The 22,034-nt window shown below is 42.7% G+C and overlaps 1 protein-coding gene and 1 long non-coding RNA gene across 5 annotated transcripts in view; both read right to left on the reverse strand.

The window, feature by feature from the left end:
- LOC144296153 (uncharacterized) overlaps positions 1–21,557 on the reverse strand; it is a 28,306-nt gene extending 6,749 nt beyond the window's left edge. The window contains exons 1-2 of the long non-coding RNA XR_013363309.1: positions 21,178–21,557; positions 1,463–1,546 (exon numbers count right to left, since the gene is read on the reverse strand). This is a non-coding gene — a long non-coding RNA (uncharacterized LOC144296153). The remainder of the gene's footprint in view (positions 1–1,462; positions 1,547–21,177) is intronic.
- Positions 1–22,034, reverse strand: part of PID1 (phosphotyrosine interaction domain containing 1) — a 225,554-nt gene that overhangs the window by 60,390 nt on the left and 143,130 nt on the right. The gene's annotated exons all lie outside the window — the stretch shown is intronic.

A 22,034-nucleotide genomic window follows, 5' to 3' on the forward strand; every position in this document is an offset into this window, starting at 1 on the left:
GGAAATACTTATTTCTCGTGCATCTGCTCATTGGGGCTCAGTGGATCCGTGGATCTCTGCTGAGCCTGCTCACGTATCTGTGCATTGGCTCGGGGCTGTGTTAGATCTGGGCTGGGCTTGACCTGGTCACCAAGTTGGGCAGACTTTGTCTCGTTTCTCTTCCTGCGCATGAGACCAGTGGGCTAGTTCTATCATATCCTTCCCTTGGAGATGAAAGCAGTGTTATGTGCGCAAGGGGAAACAAGCACATCCTCACAGGCTGAGGAGCTGAAATGGAAAACTGTCAATCCCACCTTGTAGTGTTGGCCTACGCAAGTCACACAGAGGAGCCAGAGCAGAGGGCAGGACAGGAGACTCTTTCATGAGAGAAACTGTAAAGCTCCATGGTTAGAGGCCAGGGATATAGGAAGGGAAGAAGAATCAGAGATCAAGGCTATAAATCCAATCTACCATGTTCCTCCCCAATAATTTATATGTGTGTGTATTTATGTATATGTGTATGTACATGCCCACATACACACTCACAGATGTACATACACAGGCATATACACACACACACACACACATACACACACAGCAGTAGACCTCAACACAGGCCAATCCTGCCCTCCTCCACCAGGGGGTACTTCTGGATGTCAGGACCTGACATCACTGGTGATGGTAGGAGGTGCTACTAGAACTTAACATGTTTCGTTTTCCATTAGGAGACTATTTGGGATGCTGCTAAATAGCCTACAATCCACAGGACAGTCTTCCCCACAAAGAATGTTCTGGGCCAAAATGTCCCTTGTGCCTTGGCTGAGAAACCCTAAAATGTATATGCACACAAACTCACATACACAGAGAAAGACAGTGAGAGAGATTGTCCTCAGTCTGGCAGTGATTCTTGGCTACTGCTTCAGCCACTCGGATCACGGGACTGGGATCAGTGATCCCTAAATCCCCATCTCTCAGAACCGATCCAACTGCCAACTGTCTAATCCCCTACAATGGCTCCTCATCAGGAACACGGGCTTATTTTTTTTTTTTTTAAGATTTTATTTATCCATCCATGAGAGACACACAGAGAGAGGCAGAGATACAGGCAGAGGGAGAAGCAGGCTCCATGCAGGGAGCCCGATGTGGGACTCGATCCCGGGTCTCCAGGATCATGCCTCAGGCTGACGGCAGCGCTAAACCGCTGGGCCACCGGGGCTGCCCAGGAACACAGACTTTAACTGAATTTATCTCCAAACCCAAGTCTGGGGTCCTGGTTTGCCTGTTCCTATGAGTGGCACCACATTTGTCCCAGTCACCTCAGCATGACATCAGAAAAACACATGGGTTTGTGTCATTGGGTCCCAGATGCAGCTCAATGTCCATCAGTTACTAACCGTATGTCCATTAACCAGGTACGCAGTCTCCTGCAGCTTCAGCGACCTCATCTGTGACATTACCTTTAACGAGGTTGACATTAAATTACCTGATATGGGTGAGATTCAGTAAATATTAGTTCCTTCTCAGAGATGAAACCTTGGGCACATCTTTGGTCGAGTTAATTACCAAGCTGGAAAAAATCAGGAGCTATCATTCTTAAAGTCTTATCTTTACATGCCCCGCTCCCCGCCCCCCACCACCACCATTCTGGGCATTCACTACTGCTTGTAAAAACCACTTGTTTTGCTAATCATATGGGGTTATTTGTACCTGCTTCCTAAGATTGTTGTGAGTACAAAATAAAATGGTAGAAAAGCAAAGAGCCCCATTTAGAGCAAACACTGAATAAATATGAACTGCCATTATGTTTTATTTATACTATTCTTATTTTATTGGTCTTAGGGAAGAAAAGTCACCTATAAAGTTCTTTTTTGGCTTGTTTTGTTTGGAGGCTCTATGCCCAATGTTGGGCTTAAACTCATGACCCCGAGATTAAGAGTCACATGCTCTACCAACTGAGCCAGCCAGATGCCCCTAAATTTACTTCTTGCTCAAACTTTTTCAAGTGATTGTAGTAAAATCACCATTTTCAACAGATCAGGTGCTGCTATGTTACACACATTATGTAACATGCATCATCTGATCAAATCCCCAGGACAATCCTATGAGAGCATCCTATAAATGAAGTCAATGAAGATTAAGTAGCAAAGCCAAAGCCACACAGTTAATGGGTCAGAGTTATGATTCCCTTCTCTTTCCTACTTCCAAGGACAGGGAAGCTATGTTTCCTGTGTCCTTCCCTAATCCCTAAACCCTACAAACATAGGGAGACCCTGGTTTCTTCTCTTAGAGACACAAAAATAGAAAATACAAAGATTAAGGCATTAAGATTTGGTATATTACCTCTACCTTAAGTTTTTGCATCCCAAGGTGAGGGGGAGAGAAAAATGCTTGATACCAAGAAGAAAAGCTTTCAATTCTTTAATGGTAGAATGTGAAGCATCACTAAGGTTTACATGTGGTAGATAGATAAGCCCCCCTCAATTTATAATATTTAGGGGAAACTGACCTTTTTTTGTATTTTGGGACAAAGGCTACATGTCTCCATTTTTTTATTCCATGAATTCAGAGTAATTTCTGATTAACAAATTACTTTTAAATTGCTTTCTCTGCATGTTCTTTCAGAAATCCAATTCCAATTCCATTATTGGGGGGGAGTGAATTAGAAAGTGAAGAGATGCTTGCATAAAATTAACATATCAATGGATTTCTTTGCATTGATAAGCAAATTTCTTTTCAGATCAGAAACTGTTCATACAAAGATGCTCATTATAGACATTAGAATCTGTCAGTACATCACATACTGCGTACCCATGCCACACCTGACATGTGGCCAACTCCAAATAGACTCATCAGGCCTTTACTGAATGAAGGCTATAGAATAAAAAATACTTCTTCTGGATATAGGCAGACTCCTAAAAAGTTTTTGATTTACAGCCATAAAATTACCACTCACCTTATATGTGTGATTATTATAGGAATTTTAAAAAATCTATTTGGTTCTACTTTGACTTTCCAGTTTTTTTTTTTTTAAGATTTTATTTATTTATTCATGAGAGGCAGAGAGAGAGAGAGAGAGGCAGAGACACAGGCAGAGGGAGAAGCAGGCTCCATGCAGGGAGCCTAATGTGGGACTTGATCCCAGGACTCCAGGATCACACCCCGGGCCGAAGGCAGGTGCTAAACCACTGAGCCACCCAGGGATCCCAACTTTCCAGTTTTGAGGTTGAAAAGAATAAGACATCTTTGCATCAGTTCAGTGTAAGGGAAAGTAAATTGTAACAGCTTCATCTTGTATATGTGACTTTTAATACATTTATAAGCATGTCAAATGGTGTTGGAGAGAACTCATATAAGCAACATAAAAACATCTAAAAGCAACGTTTATCATTTCGTCAGTTAGCAAAACTGTCTATAACCCATGTTTGTATTAGAGTTACTCTTACAATTCTAAGACATTCATTTAGAGGCTGGATCTAGGGAAATATCATGCTTTTCTTTTACTTTAGAACAACTATGATGAATTTGAATTAGGAAAGGAAATCACAATGCCAGAATTTGCTAACATGTTCCTTTATTTTCTCATTTAATTGAGTAAGGAGCATGGCACTTTTTGGACAGTGTCAGCATTAGTCTAAATAATTTGTTTTGGAGGCAATATCCCTGCTAAATGGAGTGAAGATAATTTGTAATCTTCACTCAAAAGACTCTTTACTCAGCAATTTTCCCTTAACATATCTTCAATAAAGACATCTCAGTTTCACCCACTTAAGGTCCCTGCCATGGGGTAATTTCACTAAAAGTTGACCACATGACATAAAGAAGACAGCCCTATGATAGCACATCTGACTCATGATAGCCTTATAGTGCTTAACTCCAGCTTTAGAATTCTTATCTTTCCCACCTAGCGGTTCAGCTGGAAGATAATGATGTGAGGCTGTCTAAAGAGGATCAGACGGGTAATATCAAAAGCACCAGAGTCCTAAGTGCTCAAAGCTTTCAGAAATTGAAGTCTGGGTTATATCTCCACGGGAGGAAAACACCATGCATGCGTTTGGTCAGAAAAGAAAATAATTTCAGAACCATGTCTCTTAACCCCTCACGCAGGATCCCTGTAATGTTCCTTTGGACTAATAACCTCACAATTGGATCTCAAGAAGAGGGTCTTGCTTCCAAGAAGGCATTCAGATGTGTCATGAAAAATAAACAAGTCAAGAGCGGAGAGCAAAGTAAGAACATATGAAACACACCATAAATCTCCAGCACTGGGCACTCAGCTGTGAAAATAGCTTGTTAAAATCACCCTATGTTTGATTAAAAAATAAAACATTTCTACAAAAACAGCCACGTTTGAAGTCCCACTGCTACAAGATAAAACGAAGCCTTTAAGGGACTTTTGAGATAGAAAGACATGTTGTGTCTATAAAAACAAAGTTCTTTGGGCCTTGTATATGAAATCTCACTTCACGCAAGGTATAACAAGTGCCTTCCTGAAAACCTCGACCTGGGCAAGTTTAATTTGGTGGGAGGACACCACGGAAGGAACAAATGCCCCATCTTATACTTTGCCCACTGTTCTCCGTCATAATGGGAATACTGAGCTTTGACTGCATTGAAGAAAGTCAAGACTAGACATACATCAGGTTCTAGAACATTTTCACTGAAAACCCAAACATATTAACTTGACATCATTGCTATTGTAGATGTCTCAGGTTGCCCTTGCAGTTATGAGGGAAAACAGATGTCTCTAATTCGAAGTCACTGAGTTTCTTTCTTTCCCAATTACCTCCACCTAAAGCATGAGAATCTCATATTATTAGAGACCTACATCTATTCTGCCTAAAAGAATTCGTTTAGTTGACAATGTCAAATACCATTCTCTGGAAAAACAGAATGGCATCTTAAAGAGGGAAGCAGATAAGGAATGATTTCCAAGGAATCATTAGAGCTCTTTAGATAATATCAAGTCGTTCTATAGAAGCACATTCTAACCACCATTTTCCCCCATAAGTAGCATTATTATAAAATGCCTCTTTCTTTTCTTAACCTAACAAGCCTAAAGCTTTCCTCTTTATTCTTCCTGAAGAGTCAAGGCATGGGTCTTGCACTGAAACCATAATGGTCTGATACTACAGAAAAGAGAAGCAACACGACGTCCTCAGGAGAACTGCTTTCAATAAGCAAAAACACTGCGGCAAGTTACGTGGAACCTAAGATTTATCTGGATCATTCTGAAACAAGAGCCAGGAATTCTGTGAGGTCAAGCTCTTGTTCTACTGCCAGGATTTCTTGGGTTTCTTACCACAGGCATGAGCTTTGGGTCCAACAAGTCTTGCTCAGTGCGCATGCATCCTTCAGGGCCCTGAAGCATAAGCCTATGTTGTATGACATCCAAAGAGGGCTCCTGGGGTGGGGGTGGGGGACAGGACTCCTATCAGTCTCAGAGGCCAACAGTTAGCCATGGCTGTGTTCTGTGCAGAACATGAGAATTCTGGCCCTCTTCCTCATTTGTAAAACGAGAGACATAGACAAGTATTCCTTCTAAATTTGTTCACCAACCACTGCCTCCATAAAAGGCAAAAGATAAAAGGATATCATGGTTAAGTAAATTTGGAAAATGTTGTAAAGGGGGATCTTTTTTTTTTTTTTTTTTACAACCAGGCTTTCAGAGACTTTTAACAAAGCTTATTTGCCCAATGTACTCGTATCTCAACCACATGAAAACATTAAGTAATTTCCACTGGTTAAAGTTATAAGTACCCACTTCATGGGGTTTTCGACATCTCTCAGAAGAAACGTCTTCTTTTTGGTCAAAACAGACAGCAAATGCTCTTTCCAGAGGTTGGTGAAGAAATTAGGATAATTATATATCCCACACAAAATTTAATATGCAAGGATGAAGTTCCTACCTCCATTCACCGTCTGGTCCTACAGCCCACCTCCTTGATCTCAGAATTCTTCCCCTTTCTGAGATTAGGATCACTTGACCTTTCCAAAGCCCTCCCCCTCATTTGGTCTGAGACCAGGGCTCTCCAGCAATGTTCGCCACAGGTTTCCTATTCAAAGTGAGTTAGGAGTTAATAGACTATTTTCTTTGGCAGCCTGGGGCAATTTGCTCTCACCGTGTTCATGCTTTTTTTCCAGTTTTCTTTATTCCTTTTCCTGGCTGAGTCTCCACCATCATTTTTTGGCTTTCTGCTCTGCTGCATTTCTCTGATGCTAAAGCGATGCTGAGGACTTTCTTTCCCTCTGCCAGAGCAAACAGCCAGAGGACCAGGTCCTGCCCAGTCCACTATGGTCACACTGGGGAAGTTGGCCAATGCCTGGGAACTTTCAGGAACCAGAACTATCTCCCAACGATGTTTGCATCATTCAACCGTGGACATAGTTTAAAAGATCACCCTCCTTCCCACCCCACCCACTCCCCAAATCTTGCACTCTATCATCAGTAAGTTAGAAACCAGTTGAAAAATGCTTTGAATATGGGCCTACAATAGAAGAAAAAAATAATAATTTTAACTGAAAAAGAAGTCAAGGACTAGGTTGGGTGGGAGGGTAGAAACAGAGAACTGACTCCTACTTTGCTCTCTACTTTCCACATAAGAAGCAGCAGATGTGGTTTTTATTAGCCACTTTACATGGGTAGATTTGCACCCACTGGCCTTGACACAGACCATTTTGAGGCAGGAAATTTAATATCAGGAGGCAGGCATCAGTAGCTTAATTTATTGCAGGATTCCATGAATGTTGAACTGAACATGTATAAAAGAAGACACATAAGAAATTCAGAGAAGTGAAAGAGTTCACTTGGTTAGAAATTTGGAATAAGCACATTAATGTAAAATTTAAATCCCATTTTAGTATGGCATCCTGATTGCACATGACTGTCCAACTGTGAGTTAAAATTCATCCTAAGAGGGGAGCCTTGGTGGCTTGATGGGTTAACTGTCTGCCTTTGGCTCAGGTCATGATCCTGGGGTCCTGGGACTGAGCTCTGTGTCAGGCTCCCTGCTCAATGGAGTCTGCTTCTCCCTCTGCTGCTCCTCTTGCTTGTGCTCTCTCTCTCAAATAAATAAAATCTTTAAAAAAAAATTCATCCTGAGAGGAGATGACACTGGGCGGGGGTTGGAGGGGGCCACACCATTCCACCAGAGCTTGAAATTTGGGGTTCCTTTCTAGAAGATCTATCTCTTAGTCAAGAAATCCTCTCACTGCCTAAAAAGATGAAATTGAAAGTATAAAATGATTGAGGGAAAGACTTCATTGATCTCCTTCACATTTGAAAGTGTATAATCACCCCTTCTGTTCTCCATAGAAGTTTTTCTTCCTATATTGTAAAACTAGAACATCACACCCTGATATTTATTTTAGTCTCCAAGCTCCATTTCAGCAGAATTGTAATAGTCTACAGTAAGGTCATATATGTTAACAGTTTCAGGAAATGCTTACACGTGCTAGTTTACAATTTGAAATAGGTCCTTTTAATCACATCAAACAATATTTTGAGTAAAAGGAATTAGAAGACCACAAAGGAAATGATGACTCCCTAATGGTGCAGTGCATTTTTTTAGAAGATAAAAATAAGGCTTCTTACATGCATACAATAGTGCCACTCAGGTAAAAAAACAAAAAAAAACAAAAAAAAACAAAAAAAAAAAACTGTATATATATATATATATACACACACACACACACACACACACACATACATACATACACATACACAGTGCCTCCTTCTTGCTTCTGGCACAGGCAACAGTTTTATAGTATTTAAAGACATACAGACACCACCAGATTTCTTCCTTTTCCACTGATGACAATAGAATTTAGAGAAATCGCTCTCTATGTATACTCATAAAGACGCAGATCAATGATCCTTTGACTCTACGAGATGGTTTAGTCCTCTAAAAGCCCTGGTGCTCAGATAAAGTCTACCCCAGGCCTGCTGTGGTGATGGATAACTACTAAAATCAGATGCAGAGTTGGGGCCCCTCTACAAGGGATGATCAGCAGCAAAAGGTTCTAAGTCCAAAACCCTTCCCTGCACTTACTGGCTCCTGGGCGAGCCAGATGCTCAGTGAAATCCAACGTTATAGAACAAGCTCTGGCAGCTATACAGACATCTGTTCCATCAAGCAGAACCACTGCACTATGCATACTTCTCAGAAAACACAGCTAATCTATTCCTACTGAATAAATCCTCAAGTGGACTGTTACCCAAGATATTGTCCATGTTCTGCATGACCCAAGCAGTTGGTAAAACCAACTAACGAGGGCTTCCTGCCCACACGACATGGGGAGAAGATGGAGGGGGATCTCCACCCCCAGGTGAACACAGGACATTGGACACAGCCTGAAAAACACATCAATATCCAGTGTCAGGACAGGGTAGCTAGCAAATATAAATAAAGTTCCTACTTCTTTTTTTTAAAGATTTTATTTATTTATTCATGACAGACACAGGGAGAGAGAGAGAGAGAGGCAGAGACATAGGCAGAGGGAGAAGCAGGCTCCATGCAGGGAGCCCGACATGGGATTTGATCCCGGGTCTCCAGGATCACGCCCTGGGCTCAAGGCGGTGCTAAACCACTGAGCCACCAGGGCTGCCCAAAGTTCCTACTTCTAAAAGGGCTTTTATTCTCCTCTGTAAGCAAACTTGAAAAACATCTTTGCCAGCTCAGGCGTGTACAGAAACTGAGTCACACAGGTCAGAGCCATGCCCTGGGTTGATCAACAACAATAATTTAGTAAGTACTAGCAGCTAGTACTTACAGATATTATCTTATTTAAAACTACCATGACTCTATGAGGGCAACCCTATAATCGTGGCCATTTTATAGATCAAGGAACAGAGGTACAGAAAAGCTAGAGTTTGCCCAAAGTCACAAAAATAGTAATTTATGAAGGCAAGAAATTCCAGGCCCTCTAATGTGGGAGACTGTGCTCTTCATCATCAGCTTCAAATGCCCCTCTTAGTCCCAAACTGGTGCTCTAAGACCGTGAGCAAGGGCATTGCAGAGCCTGTGGGAGGCAAGATAACCACGTCCTAAAGACGTCCAAACCTCACCCTCTGGAAACTTTACTTCCATTGGTTGACTCTTTTCTATCATGTAATGGAACGTATTCACGGGTTCTGGATTCAGAGGCCGCTAATCAATCAACCTCAAAATAGGAAAATTGCCCTGCCGTATTCATGTGGGCCTGGCGTGATCATCAGGGCCCTTGAAGGTGGAAGAAGAAGGCAGAAGAGGGAGTGTCAGAGTGACGCCCAGCAGAATACCGGGTCGGTCATCTCTGGCTCTGAAGTCAGAGGAAGGGAACACACACCGAGGGCCACCTCAAGAAGCTGGAAGAGGCAAGGGAAAGGGTTCTCCCCTGGAACCTCCAGAAGGAACACAGCCATGCTGATGCCTTGATTTTAGGTCAGCGACGGCCATTCCAGACCTCTGACCTACGGGACTGTGCTATAACAAATGTGTTACTTTAAGCCATCAAATTTGTGGCCATTTGTTAGAACAGCATTGGAAAACTAGAGCTGAGCCAAAGACTCGATAATTAGGGTCTTGAAGCAAGAAAATGATGGCAGAATGACATGGGCCTACAGGTAAGGAGGAGGGTAAGACAGAGGAGAGACGATTCCTCCCCAAACTAGTTCAAAGTTTGTTCCTGTTCCTCAGGGAAGAGAAACCAAAGATGGATGTGAGGAGCGACTCTGCATTGTTTCTGGTGCTGACTATAATTAGGCAGGGAGATGTCTGTGTTCCCTTCACGGACTGCAGGCTCAGTCATGCTCATCAAAGATCTCTGCCATCTCAACAGAATCCACAGGAAAAGCACCCTCTAGGTACTGTTATATATAGCGTCTGTCCTGGGAGGCCTCCACCTGACAGAGTTAAAACTACCGCTCAGAGTGGGCAAAACCAGGTCTGGAGTGTTCTGGAAGGATTCAGGCCAACAAAACTGATTTTTCCTTGCCACGCAGGATGTAACACAGGACAGCTTCCACACTGCTTTCAATAAAGGACCGCAGAAAATGCCATCTCTCGGGGACAGGAGCCTCAGAGTTCATACAGTTTTAGTAGAGGTTTTATCCAGTCTCTCAGAACCAAGGACCGGGATGAAGAGGGGCTACTCCAGTGTTCACACTTCAGAGCTAACCGGCACGTAGAATAAATACACCCTGTTCATCAAATGTCAACAGATCGTAACCTCTTTAGGGCTAAGATTCCTCACTTTAACCATAGAATGATGGAGTGGCTCATGCTCCAGAGATAATAGATTTGTATTTTTAAAACAATGGTAGGTGTGGGAGAGACTTCGGTTGCCTACTAACATCAGGGTCCCCTCTTGGACCTATGCCCTCTGCTAAATGACAGTTGCCAGCCCCCTGCAGCAAGGTGGGGCGTGCGACTGGCACTTCCAATAGGACGAGGGCAGAGCTGAGGGAGATCGCCTGTAGGAAGAGGCACAGGGTCCATACTCTTTCTCTCTTTGTCAGCCAGATGCAGAGGATCCAGGTCCCTGGATCTGGAATGACCAGATGGCCCGAGCTGAGACCCTCGATCCTAGAGAAGAGTCATTATTGACAGTCCAAATCAGACTTTGGTGGGCACAAGAAATAAAGGCTCTTGGGGTTATGCTACTGGGATGTCAAGGCTACCTACCAGTTATAGAAATGGGCTGTGCTAATACGCTGGATTTTACAAACCAAGAACTTCCCCAAGATCGAGGACTCAGCAAGTACCGAAACCACTGCCTGCCTTTGAGGTCATCAAAGAAGCAGGATGCTCTCCTGTATCAGACTGATATTTCTGATTAGGTTTTTAGCCTACAGAAACTCTACCTTAAGTGGTTTACTGAACTTTTGTAAACTCTTGAGCTCCCAGAGGCAGCTCTCCACTTTGTCCTGCACTTCCTCTTCTGAAGCAACACCAGCAAATGAGCTGGACTCAATGAATGATGAATGAATGAATGAATGAATGAATGAATGAATTTGCACCTCCTGCCAGCCACCTGCTTACCTGGTTCAGCCTTCTTGTAGACAAGGGTTCAACTGAACAGCCTCTGAATGGCCCTGCTCCAGCTGCTATGGGACAGCTACTAATTAGCCTGACAAAGCAACACTGTAAATGTAAATGTTTTCAAGAAATGTTTAATGTGAGCAGCATGTGCAACAATACAACTAAAAATAGCCTAAGAATTGACTTCCTAGCAGAAGATGTAAGGGGTTGTGAGGCTGTGATTAGCCAACTATATGTTTTATCTTATTTTTTAAAATGCATTAGACTCAAATTAGTCTGAATCCATACAGCAATTATTGACTGTGTCACTCATTAGGGATTAATTATACACTATCTTATGGCATCTCCCCTGTTGCTTTGAACCCATAGTAAATTGTTAATTATCACAGTGAGTCTCTGACTTACACAAACCCGATATGAGAGGCGCTCACTCGGAAATGCCCTGCCGAGATTCTCAGTTCTCATCTTGTCTCTATTGCTTCCTGGATGTGGAACCTGCGAGAAGGGACTTACTCTTTGAGTTGACCCGTCAAATGGGCATAATATTAGTGCTTTAGCTCACAGGGATGGGATCACCCACATAAAGCATTTCCCCACCTGGCTTGGGAGGTCATCCACAAATGCTGACTGCCTGTATTACAGGTGCAAGGTTTGGGCCAGATCCCCATCTCTCTGGGCCTGAACTGCTTCACCTGGGAAAACAGAGGCACGGACACAAATGCCTGACATCCCAGAACCAAGTGCAATGCTCTGACAAGGTACACAAACAGCAAACAGAATTCTGTGCCAAGCCAGTCAGGTGACCACCACGCCCCATGAGATAGTTCTGTCCTGGGTGTGTTTGTAGAAGAATGTTTTTGGTTTGGGGGGGTTTGTTTGTTTGTTGGCCAGTGGACTTTTGAAACATCTTCGTGTAAGAAAGCCCACAACGTTGTACTAAGGTGTTACTGCTTAATTTACCTCCGGTTGAGAATAATGGGAAATAATTTCCATAAGCCAGGGAGATGGGGGGACTTCCTTTAGCCTGGCCTCCTATCTGATCAGGCCCATTTCCCTCTAGAAGCACCAGGTGGAGAGGCAGCAGCCTGCCCTCCAGAGGGCAGATCCAATCAGCTAGAGAGGGTTTCCTTCCAGCTGCAGGCAGTTAAAAGCTGAATAACCAATTCAGCCACGCTAACCCCAATCTCTCCCCTCAGGACAGAGGAAATAGTCCATCTGAACGTGGATTAGGCCAAATCTCCTGGGATCTTTTATACAGAAAGGGAAAAAAGAGTTCCTGCGTCAATGCGAGGGAGAGATGGGCCAAGGTGTGTGGGCTCTGGGGACGTGCGCACTCACCAGCTAGGGTAATTGTTCAAGTGTCACTAGTGACTTAAACTGCCAAACGTATGGCTGGTTCCCTGAGTCTCCAGTAGCCACACACGGGTACGGGGCCCAGCAGAATGCCCGGGTGAGGCAGGGAGAGACCAGACCCGAGCTATGTGCATGTGTCCATCATTTACATATTATCAATCAGTCCCCACAAAAGCCAGCCACGTACATGGCATCCAGGCACAGAGAAGGAAGCGGAGCCCCGGAGAATGCTAATAAGCAGATGGGGCTTGCACTTGCTGCTAGTGAGTATTACTTCCCCAAAACACGCTCTGTCCTTTATCCATCCAGCCTGGCACAAAGGTAGTGCTCAGCAAACATCAGTTTCAGGGTGGGGGGAATGCACCTCCTTTCAAGAAAAAGACAAGAGTAGTTAGAATCAAAGACAGGACTACACAGGTCTCAGCATACCTTGAGAGGCGAGTGTCCTCTAAGGATTGCTTTCCTTCCATATTTTGACGTAATTATTGACAGCTGAAAGCTCTTCCCTCCCTGTAGCATTTTGTATTTTATAATACACTTCATTATCAGTATATTTTGTTCCTATCAGGAACACTGACAGTCGTTCCAGCCAACAGCATCATCCATTTCATGGTAAGGTGTGGTACAGTGATTTGCCTAAGGACACTGGTCTGATTCTTGGTGTGTCTCTGGGAACCAGCTGGGAGCTCTGCAAGCATGCCCAGACCGGGCTGGACCCCAGACCAAGCGAAACCAAATCACTCTGGGTGGCAGCCAGAGATCAATAAAGTAATATACCCCATTAATAATTTTGATCACATGCTGAAATGAAAATATTTGGAATATATTGGGTTCAATAAAATATATTACTAAAATTATTTGCATCTGTTTCTTTTCACTTTTTAACAAGGCTATTCAAGAATCTAAAATTGCCAATGTGGTTCCTATTATATTTCTATTAAATGGAACTGCCTTAGGGCAAGTCTGTGCTTATCATTTCACACACATCTTATTTAACCATCCCGTCCAGCCTATAAACATGGCTCCAATAGCCCCATCTGACAGATGAGATAACTGAGCACAGGGGGTGGAAGTACTTTGCCCAAAGCCACAGAGCTGGTGAGAAGCAGAGCCTGGATTTGCTCTCAGAAGGTAGAGCCCAGTCTCCTCTTAAACACCACTCTGGAAAAAAAAAAAAAAAAAAAAACACTCTGTACAATGCATTACCTCTTTTTCTGTGCAGCGCACTTTGTGTGGGTTGGATACATAGGGAAATACCTAAAGAAATAAATGGCTGTCTATTATTTTGTTCAAGGATCTACTACCTACACATAAATTCAGGTTCATAGGTTACAAGCAAATAATTTGAAAGCCCAAAGTAGCACATTTTCTTCGAGAATGCGGTATTTCCATAGCAGTAAGTCTGGCATAAGATATATATCCTCATCTTCAGAGGCAGACATTTAAAATCATTTTATTCTGGTTTAGCCCTCATTCTCTACCAATGAATAAACTGTATATTCCTTTCCATGGACACAATTAGAGTCTTGGAAACCTATCTATGCAGTGACATTGATTTCTGGAAAATTTGGTTTCAACTGATTCCAGACTCTGAAATGAAGCCTAAAATAAAACAGCTAAATCTTATGGGATGGCCAGGGCCAATGAGGGCTCAATATATTAAGATACAGTGAACTATCCTAGAAAGCATGAAGCACTTTGGCCTCCATGAATCTTCCAGGAGCTGCTTGTCAACTCATTTGTTAACTAACCATCTCTTTGAAAGATAAGACGAAACTCCCTATCTAATGGCAAACAGCCAATTTCTTTACATCTTCTGGAAACTTTACAGAAATGATACAATTAAAGATTGACTTTATATCCACTATCCTGTCCCGCTGTAAAACTAGCTAACTAAGCAAGTAGGTGGCGAACAGTAAACTTATGCTATACCAGGGGATACATCATGCTGTGTGCAATGAGCTGGAAACTGAAAAGCTGTCCATATACTGAATTTTTGATCCACTGACTGATATTTCCTAACTGCCTTAGAAATACCTAACCTTCACAGTAATCGGCATTGGCTTCTTAATTCTTCTTACTGAGTAATTAATGAACTTCTGTCCAAGACTTACAGATAATAACAATCCATGTTCTTGAAAAAATGCCTTAGTATTTTCTGAAATGAGATGGAGTAGAAACAGCTAAACAGATCAGTAGACTTGATAGATGGGCAACCAGATAGGAGGACAACTAGATCGATCAGTCAGCCTGTGGTCAGAAAGGGAGGCGAAAAAGGAATAAAGAGGCTGGTACAAAGCTAGAGAAATAGATAAAAAGAGAAAAAGAGAAAGAAATGAAGAAATGAAGGTTACCTCCAAGAAAACTTCCTGTAATTGAATCAATAATATCATTCAGTAAGAGACGTCATAGTCGCAAAGATAAAATGAAAAAATTTTAAGTCTTTATGCAGGCTCTGCCCCATATAAAAATCTAATACCAGTCCACTGTTGTTTCCCTAATTACCACTAAGGTTACTTGGAGGCCAAGAAAGATGGCACAGACACCTTCCTAACCCCCTCCTCCCACACAAAGTACAAAGTGTCTCCCATCTGCTCTGTACATAATACAGTGTTTGCATCAACCATGGGATGTGCTGGATTCACAGTGGAATCAGGGAACCAGAATGCACTGAATTGAGTAACACCCACCCCCAAATATGCACAAGTCCCAACCCCTATACCTGTGAATGTAATCTAACTTGGAAATAAGATCTTGGTAGATGCTATTAAGGATCCAGGAATAAGATCATCCTGGATTTAGTGTATGTCCTAAATCCAAGGACTGATGTCCTTAGACATGAGAGGAAAATCCAAAACCCAGAGCTACGTGGGGGCAGAGGAGAGCCATGGGACACGTGAGGACAGGGTGAAGGGGCCATGTGTCATGTGAGGAAGAAGACAGAGATCATGGCAATGCAGCCACAAGACAAGGATTTCCAGGAGCCACTAGAAGCTGTAAGAAGCAAAGGATTCTCTCTTGAAGCCTTCAGAGGGAGCATGGCCATATAGTCCTGGTCCTACTGACATCTTAATCTCAATTCCGGGTTTCTGGAACTGTGAGAGAATAAGTGTACTGTTTAAAGCCCTCCAGTTTGCCAGAGTTGTTATACAGCCCTAGGGAACTAATGCACAAGGGTTTTCTGGAACCAGTGAGAAAAGTTACCTAATCTCTGGATACAAGGATATTCTACTCACTCAGTGGGAATGGGAGATAACGCATTGGGCTTTGAAGAATGCCACGAAATGACCAGCCACTCTTAGAGAAATTTCACTAAAGAGAATGGTCAAGTGTGCCTCCTTTCACTCTAAATCTGACCATCAGGAACAAGAGCTGGAAGTAGTCAGGATGCCACACGTCTTGCTTATGGGACACGAGCTGGCCTTAACTCCGAAATGTCCTGCTTAGGACGGATAGCAACATGGGGTTCGCTCAAGTTTCTTATAATCAAGTTGTCTGCGATGCTTGTTCTCTTGAGCATTTTGAAACAGAAGGAAACAATTTTGCTTTAAAAGTCTCACCGGATAAAAATATAGACACACCATCTGAATGCTACTGCCTCTCTACTCTAGATGTGGTCTGTGGACCGGTAGCACATACATCCCCTGGAGCTTCATAGAAATGCACGATCACGGGCCTCTCTCCACATGTACTGAATCAGAATCTGCATTCCTAACTGAGAGCCCCAGGTGTTTGGCTGGCACATGAAAATCTGAGATGTTCTCCTCCAGAGTATTTACTCGACAACTTTTTCAATGGCTATGAAATCATGTCATCTTAAAACAAGAACGAATGACCCGAAACTCATGAAATGTGCACATGCACACACAACCCCTTTAAAACCCTTCTCAGCTCTTTTTGATTCTGGCAAATACCGTACACAGTCTTGAAATTTAAAAAAAAAAAAAAAGAAAGAAAAAAATGAAAAGGAATATTTTATGTGTTTCACTGTATTTATTTAATGCAGTATTTTCTAACTGGGTTAACAGACTTCTAGGAAAGAGTTTGACCCAGAAATCCAAGGGATCAGAAGCAGAGTATTTTTAAATTTTTAAATCATAGCTGTGTCTTTGATCTGCTATTAACTCAGTTTATTAGAAGAGCCTAATAATGCTTCCATAGCTTGGCTTTGGTGATCACCCTCTGCAGCACCATTGTGAGCAGATGGCACTGGGTGACGGGTGACACAGATGCACTGGTGGGTACACAGTGACTCTAACCTGCCCAACGAAAGGAGATGGGGACACCATCTATTTCCTCATGGGGAGGCAAGTGCCCTAATAGAGGGAGGCCTGCTATAATGGGGGGTGGTGGGAGCAGGGAACACTTCCTGACACCAGAATTTGTGTCTGGTGAACAAACATTTCCTGAAGGAAATGGTGTCCATGCAGAGTCTTGAAGAATAAGTTGAAGGAGTCTTGGAAAAGAAGGTAGAGAACGGCAGCCTAGCAGGAGGGAATGACATAAGCACAGGCACAGAGGCATGAAAAAAAACTGGGATTCTGGAAACTGGGGAGCACAAAGTAGGAGTCAGAGAGTGATGGAAATGAAGCCAGAGGGGCAAGTAGAGGCTGGCCCGTGGGGACAGCCAAGGAGCCCAGACATCATCGTCTGAGTGATGCGCACTTCGTCTTTCTGCTGCTGGTGATCATAAATAAAAAGCCTAAAATCAAAATCTCCCTTTCCGGAGCCTCTCACAAATCAGGCTGAATAGCAGAGTAATGAAACTGTAAGAATTCTTAATATATATTAGCAACAACTGGGACACTTCCATCAATTCGATTTTATGATGTCAAAGCATAAAACACAGGAAACGTTTAGGTCACATCACATGGTTAATTCAGTGCAACAATAATAATTCAGTGTTATAAAATGTTACAAGACAAAGCTCACTTCTAGGGACTTTACAAGAATAAAAACAGACGATGGATTTCAATCTTTGAAAACATTTTCTGCAGAAAAGACTCATCAGGAAAATCATCGTGGAGTCACCTGTTTGAGAGTCTAAACCTGCTTAAAGATAAGGCGAGGGGAGCCCGGGTGGCTCAGCGGTTTAGCGGTGCCTTCAGCCCAGGGTGTGGTCCTGGAGACCCGGGATCGAGTCCTACTTCAGGATCCCTGCATGGAATGGAGCCTGCTTCTCCCTCTGCCTGTCTGTCTGTCTGTCTCTCTCTCTGTCTCTGTGTCTCTCATGAATAAATAAATTAAATCTTAAAAAAAAAAAAGATAAGGCGATGGAGGTCTTTGGAGCCTGTAGGAACTCAGTTTCTTCTGGCTGTAGAAAACCCAGAGTCCTAACACAGTGTCTATTTGTGTGTTCATGGCAAAGAGTCAGAAAAACAACATGGAACTTTCCAGGCAATTAGGGAAGTAGAAAAGCCTGTGTGTCAGCCACACACGAGTTGGCATGTTAATGTATGGAGGGCTGTGGCACTGAATCCCATGTGGGCCGGTCCACAGACACAAACCGCATCATTACCTCCCACCAGCTGCCTTGCAAATGCATGCCCCCCACCGCAGAAGGCATCGGGCAGGAGATGATGGATGATTTAGGACCTCTATCAATATCGCCCCCCAAAATCGCCACTGTGGGTAAGTTACTGAGGATGGGCCAGCAGAATAATCGTTAAGAACAAAAAACTGAAGAATGGTCTATTTCTGTTATAATTAGCTGACATAATCATATTTTATATCTTTAATTAGCACACAGGCGTCCAAAGGGCCCAGATGCAATACCTGGAATCCACTACAGCATGGCACCGCTTGGTGTCCTGGGTGGGTTAAGGGATGTGGGAAGCAAACCCGATGAATCTGTGTCTGGTGAGCAAACAGCAGGTGCACAGCCTGGCTAGCCAGGGCTGCAGTGCATCAGGGAAACAGATTCCATCACGGCGGCTACCCTATGTCATAAACCAACTTCTTTCCTTTTAATACCCAGGCTGTTTAAGGTGCTTAACCTCCTCGTGCAGGACGTATTAATGACGACTCCAATTAGTTGCCCTGTAACTAGAGGGGTTGCCCCACCTGCTTGTGCTTTCTGGAAAGATCTGTGGGAATGTCTACGTCATCCACTGGGCAGATGCCTAGATTCTTACCCTGCAAGACAACCTCAGATCTAAGTAGCTTTCATCCCGACACCTTCCTGGCCCTGGGGGTGGATCCGAACTCAGCTGGGCTGGAGATCCTGGAGTCAGAGCTGGGTGTGGGAACAAGCGCAGCCCACCCACTGCTGGGAAATATGAGCTACTGGGAGCCAGACCCCAGGGAAGTTAGGACAAGGATGAGATCCCCATCTAACAGGAAAGGTCTGCACTGTGTGAAGGCAAGATTAAGTGAGAGAGGAGGCAGGAGAGGTTCCCTGACACAATGGAAGGCAGGCCAAGGAGCAGTTAGTTCCTAGGGTACAACAGCAGGGAAGGCAGGGTCACAGGGCAGAGCAGTTCTGCTCACTGGAAAAAGTCACTGAGACATGAAATCAAAAAGGGGCAAAACCTTTTTGTTGTTGTTGTTTTAATCAGAGATGACAACTGAGGGAGGAAAAAAAAAACCTACATGAACTTCATGGGACAAATAAGGAAACCTAAATCTCTGAATGAAAATAACAGAGAGGCACCTGGGTGGCTCAGTGGTTGAGCATCTGCCTTCGGCTCAGGTCATGATCCTGGGGTCCTGGGATTGAGTCCCACATCAGGCTCCCTGCAAGGAGCTAATTCTCCCTCTGCCTATGTCTCTGCCTCTAACTCTCATGAATAAATAAATAAGATCTTTTTCAAAAATGATGATATAATTATTATAAACAATACATAATGACATAATACATAAATAAAACATTAAGTATAAGGTATAATATTGAGATTGATCATTTCTAAAAGGATTGAACTTTTCAAAAAAGTGTCATAACTATTATATCTTGCTTATTTTCACTGGGAATTGAGAAGAGAAGAGAAGAGAAAAAAGAAAAAAGAAAGAAAAGAAAAAAGAAAAGAAAAGAAAAGAAAAGAAAGAAAAGAAAAAAAGAAAAAAGAGAAAAGAAAGAAAAGAAAAGAAAAGAAAAGAAAAGAAAAGAAAAGAAAAGAAAAGAAAAGAAAAGAAAAAAAGAAAGGCTCCTTAAATACACTCTAGCCTACCAGGCTTTAGGAATGGTCTAGTCCCTGCTGAGGTGAGAGAAGTACCATGGAAGGCAGGGAGGAGGGGTGGTCAATGCAGTGGCCTCCTGCCCCTCTCCGCATCCCCTCTGTCCTCTCCCTGCCCAGCTCCCTGGCAACTCACCTGGAGTCAAGACGGAGCCCAACACAGCAAGGAAAGGGGAGGGGGGCGGCCAGCAGATGCCACTGCAGTTTTATGGTCTCAAAAATTAAATCATAAGAGGATATAATAATAGAGGAGTACTTTCTGACCCCGATTCAGAGTTGTATATTTATTTGAAATCTGCCTTTTAAAAAAACAAAAAAGGATGGAAGAAAGATATGGGATTAAGGCAAAGGAACTCACACAGGACCACTTTTGACCTCCTCCACCCCCACTTAAGTAATGGCAAAATGAATTATTTTTCTTTTTTTTTTCTGCACAGACTGAATATTCCATGTGGACAAAACAACAGAAGCCGTATTCCAAAATGAGACAGAGGCTTAAACATTTTAATGTACTTTTTAAATCCTTTTAAGCCTTTTAATAAAGAATATATTGACTGACAAGTAAAGTAGATTTAAAACAGCCTGTCCACGGGCAGCAGTGGGCCTCAAGTCCTGATTATATGATACATTAAATGACATCAAAATAAGAATGAAAGTAACTTGAAATAACTTGGAAATGATCTTTCAAAAATTGTCTCGAAATGTCAGAGACAAAATTCTAGCAAGCTTAGCAAGGAAAGAGAAAAGCTGGCCAAAGCCTTCAAAGATGAAGATCATGTTCCAATTTGTGTGATTGAGCAAAGAGATTAGTGTCTAAAGGTCCTAAAATCTTTAGAGCTGTGCGACAGTAAATCGCACATAACTTCAACGATTGGAGGCCGGGTGAGAACTAATTTGAAAATGTTCAGAGCTCTTCATCTATGATTTCACTGCTAAGATGACTGCGTCCACACAAAGCTCTCAGCCTACATTGGTCCACGTACACTTTTGCCAAAGCGGAGCCAAACAAAATCTCACTGTAGACAGGTGGGAGAGAACCACAAAAAGGTTTGAGCCTATTAGAAATTCTCCTGGTTTCTCTGCTAACAAGAAAATGTTTCTGATGATTAGTTTTTCCATTAATGTCAGGATTCACAACTAAAACCGCTAAGCCTCCCTATCAATATAGGGAGCATCAATGCGCTTCCCCGAAATGGAAGAGATGAAGTGTTTCTAACATATTTTTCAAAAAAAAAAAAAAATGAGACACTGTATCTATGAAAGTCTCATACCTGCAGGGGACCAATGGAATCCTAATATTAGCTCACAGATGTCACTGCTGTGCAAGAGACCCCCCTCCTCCCTGGAATCGGTTGATTCTATCTGGTAATATGAACCATATTTTGCTTTTTCTGTAGTCTTGGAAGACTCATCTCCTTAACAAGGATGTCTACCACACAAAAGTCCAATAGTGTATACTAATACCTGAATTCCCAACAGAACCGAAGTAAAAGGTCTTTTGAATGCGAAAGCTTCTAGCAAGTTTCAAACATGACTTAAGCTATAGAAATCTGATTTAGTGCACTTTGGCGGAAAAAAAATCTGCCACGGAGCATGGCATCCTAAAATGACAGCAACGGAGTCACTATTTATGTCAATTAAGCAGGTCAGCCTACCTCTTTATCTATATATGAATGTGTTGGTGTAGATACCAAAGTACCTTGTGGATATAAAGGCAACACTCATTAGGCAATACCCATTCTTAACTCCATGGCAAAGAAAGAATAAACACTTTTTGCTCAAGGCTAGAATGGATCTTAGATGCATTCTAGTCCAGTGCCATAATTCTATACATGAGGAAGCTAGGAAAGGACCTAAAAACTGAAAGTAATTTGCCTAAGACCTTTAGTTACTGTGATGGTCAATTTTACCTGCCAACTTGGCTGGTGTTTCTTCAAATATTATTATTCAATCTATTCAAATATTATACAACCAGACAGATGCTTATTCAAATACTATTCCAGATGGTCTCTGTGAAGGTATTTTTAAGATGAGATCAACATTTAAATCAGTAGGCTTGGGGATCTCTGGGTGGCTCAGCAGTTTAGCGCCTGCCTTCGGCCCAGGGCATGATCCTGGAGTCCCGGGATCGAGTCCTACATCGGGTTCCCTGAGGGGCACCTGCTTCTCCCTCTGCCCGTGTCTCTGCCTCTCTCTCTCTCTCCCTCTTCCTGTCTCTCTCTCTCTCTCATAAATAAATAAAATCTTTAAAAATAATAAAAAAAAATCAGTAGGCTTTGAATAAACAAATTACCTTCCATATCGTGGGTGGGCTTTGAAGGTCTTAATAGGAAAGGGCTGACCTGTCCTGAGCAAGAAGGAATTTTGCTGGTAGATGGCCTTTGGCCTCAAACTGCAACATTACCTCTTCCCTGAGTCTCCAGTCTACCAACCCACACTGTAGATTTTGGACTTGCCAGCATCCACAGTCATGACAGCCAATTCATTTAAATAAATTCTCTCTTCTCTAGAG

The sequence above is a fragment of the Canis aureus genome, chromosome 24 (assembly GCF_053574225.1).
Source record: "Canis aureus isolate CA01 chromosome 24, VMU_Caureus_v.1.0, whole genome shotgun sequence".
Taxonomy (NCBI): domain Eukaryota; kingdom Metazoa; phylum Chordata; class Mammalia; order Carnivora; family Canidae; genus Canis; species Canis aureus.